We start from the raw sequence: 2,716 nt of genomic DNA on the forward strand, positions 1-2,716 counted from the left end.
TGAAGTCCCACCTAGAGCTAGCCTTCCCCCGTCTCTCCTCGCTTTAGCTAGAACCAACCATTCTCTCCTTTGGGCCTCTAATATCTCCTTGACATAGTTTTGTACCAATTTTACTTTTTTATTGCACCAATTTATGCAATAAAAATGTTTATTGCAGCACACTCTCCCTCCTGGGGGCATGCCCGTGCCTTTCTTCCCTCTGAGGAGTGCATCTCCCAAACACTTCAAGGTCCCTGCGAGACTTGTAACCAGGGGAGCAGTGGGCAGCAGTGGTCATCTGGGGCTGATCCCCTCAACTTCTCTCCAAGGCCCACTTTTTTCTGACTTCTCAGTGAGCCAAAGAAGCCCTGCCTAGGCTCTCCTGTTGCTTCTTGTATCCCAAGCCCTTCCTTGTTTCACTGCCACCAGCTTTAATGAATGTACTCTCAAAGTAAAAAAAAAAAAAAATGTTTACTGCAATAAAACTGTTTTTTACATGTCTTTTTTCAACTGATAACACGTTAAGGGTAAGAACTACCTTATTTCTAATTTTATTTTTAGTTTTTAGTCTGTAGTATGGTGAGCACTTGGTAGCAGAACCTGGTGGTTTGCTCACCCAAAATCTACTCCCAACTTGCTTATCTTTGCCTGCCTCTTCTGTAAAGGCTGGAAAAAAGTAAATTCCCTTTCCAATCTCCATTAAAGTTATTAGGGACTGTGTGTGGTGGGGGCAACAGTATGGTTGTATAAATATATACATACATATTTATATATATTTATATTTACATACATACATAGATTCATACAGGGAACCCAGCACAAATAACGCCCCTTTTTTATGAGTTGATAGTCTATACCAAATGTCTTATTACAAAATCATAAACATTTAATTCTGTAACATAACAATATCACACTCAAGCACACCATATGACATTTGAGGGGAAATGTTCAAATTGCTGCCCATCTCATGCAAGATATTCACGTACCCTACCAACCGCACTCAATGGCGTTACTTTGGCCAGACCCTGTATACGTAGGAATGTAAATGCATAGAAAAATGTTTTGAAGAAAGACAGAAAATGTTAACAGTGCTTAATTTGGGGATGTGAGATTGAGGCACAGAGAACATTGACCTTTTGTACTTTGTAAACTTGTGCATTGTTTGAACAGTTGGAGTGTATTATTTTTATTATGTAGAAAATAGAAAATAAAACCTCACCAAAGAAGATATCCAAGTGGCAAGTAAGCATATGAAAAGACAATCCACCTCATATGTCATAAGGAAATTGTAAATTAAAACAACAGTGAGCCCTGGCTGCTGTGGCTCAGTGCATTGAGCCCTGGCCTGTGAACCAGTCAGGGCACATGCTTGGGTTGCAGGCCAGGTCCCAGGTTGGGGGCGTGTGAAGGGCAACTGATCGATGTTTCTCTTGCATATTGCTGTTTTTCTCCCTCTGTTTCTTCCTCCCTTCCCCTCTTTCTAAAAATAAATAAATAAAATAAAATAAATCTTATTTTGTAAATCTTTATTAAATAAGATATTATAAATCTTTATAAAATAAAATAAAATTTAATAAAATTAAAAAACAGTGAGAGAATTTCCATCCTGCAACCATGGCCCAGTTTGTCTGTAACCTCACGGAGAAGGCCCCAGTGCTGGTAAACGCTGCTGTGACTTACTTGAAACCTGGACCGGCCACATTTTGGCCCCATGCTAAGGCTGAGCTGATTTCTCCAACCCAACAGCTATTCAGAGCTTGAAAAAAAATAGTCAATAGTGCTCAAACTATAGCTTCGAACAGCTCCCCATTAAGGAAGCTGTGCCGAATGGTTTGGTGGCCACGGAGGTGTGGGTGTGGTTTGACATCGGTGAGATCATAGGCAAGTGTGGCATCATTGGCTATAATGTTTGAAGATCAGTCTTTAACATCTATTTCTTTTTGGTTTATTATTTGAATGTTCTTGGACCATGAGGGATCAGAAAGGTATTTGAATTTAAAAAAAAAGATATTTTAAAAAAACAGTGAAATACCATTACCTACTAGAATGGCAAAGACCCAAAACACTGACAACACGAAATGCTGGCAAGGATGTGGAGCAACAAGAAGGCTCATCCATTGCTGGTGGGAATGCAAAGTGGCATAGCCACTTTGGAAGGCAGTTTGGCGATTTCTTACAAAAATAAACATGCTCTTACCATAGGAACCAGCAATCATGATCATTGGCGTTTACCCAAATGAACTGAAAATTCATTCTACATAAAAACCTGCACACTGATGTTTAAAACAGCTTTATTCATAATTGTGAAACTTGGAAGCAACCGAGACCTCTCTCAGTAAGTGAACATAAAAACTATGGTACGTTCAGACAATGGCATATTATTTGGGGCTAAAAAGAAATGTGCTCTCAAGCCACGAAAAGACATGGAAGAAACTTGAATGCATAAGTGAAAAGACTATATACTGTGTGATCTCAAATATGACATTCTGCAAAAGACAGAACTATGGAGACTGTAAAAAGATCAGTGGTTGCCAGGGGCGAGTGGGGAGAAAGGAATGAATAGGCAAATCACAGAGGATTTTGAGGTGATGAAACTATAATTGTGAATACATGTCCCATGTATTTGTCAAAACTCACAGAACGTATAATACCAAGAATGAATCCTAGTATAAGCTATGGATTTTGGGTGATAAGGACATATCGACATAGGCTTATGAACTCTTATAAATGCACCACG

General features: G+C 39.2%; 1 pseudogene; it reads left to right on the forward strand.

The window, feature by feature from the left end:
- The first annotated feature begins 1,593 nt into the window (after positions 1-1,593).
- LOC112315848 (ATP synthase subunit g, mitochondrial pseudogene) lies at positions 1,594-1,892 on the forward strand (annotated as a pseudogene).
- Positions 1,893-2,716: the final 824 nt, after the last annotated feature.

Source organism: Desmodus rotundus, chromosome 5 (assembly GCF_022682495.2).
Source record: "Desmodus rotundus isolate HL8 chromosome 5, HLdesRot8A.1, whole genome shotgun sequence".
Taxonomy (NCBI): Eukaryota; Metazoa; Chordata; class Mammalia; order Chiroptera; family Phyllostomidae; genus Desmodus; species Desmodus rotundus.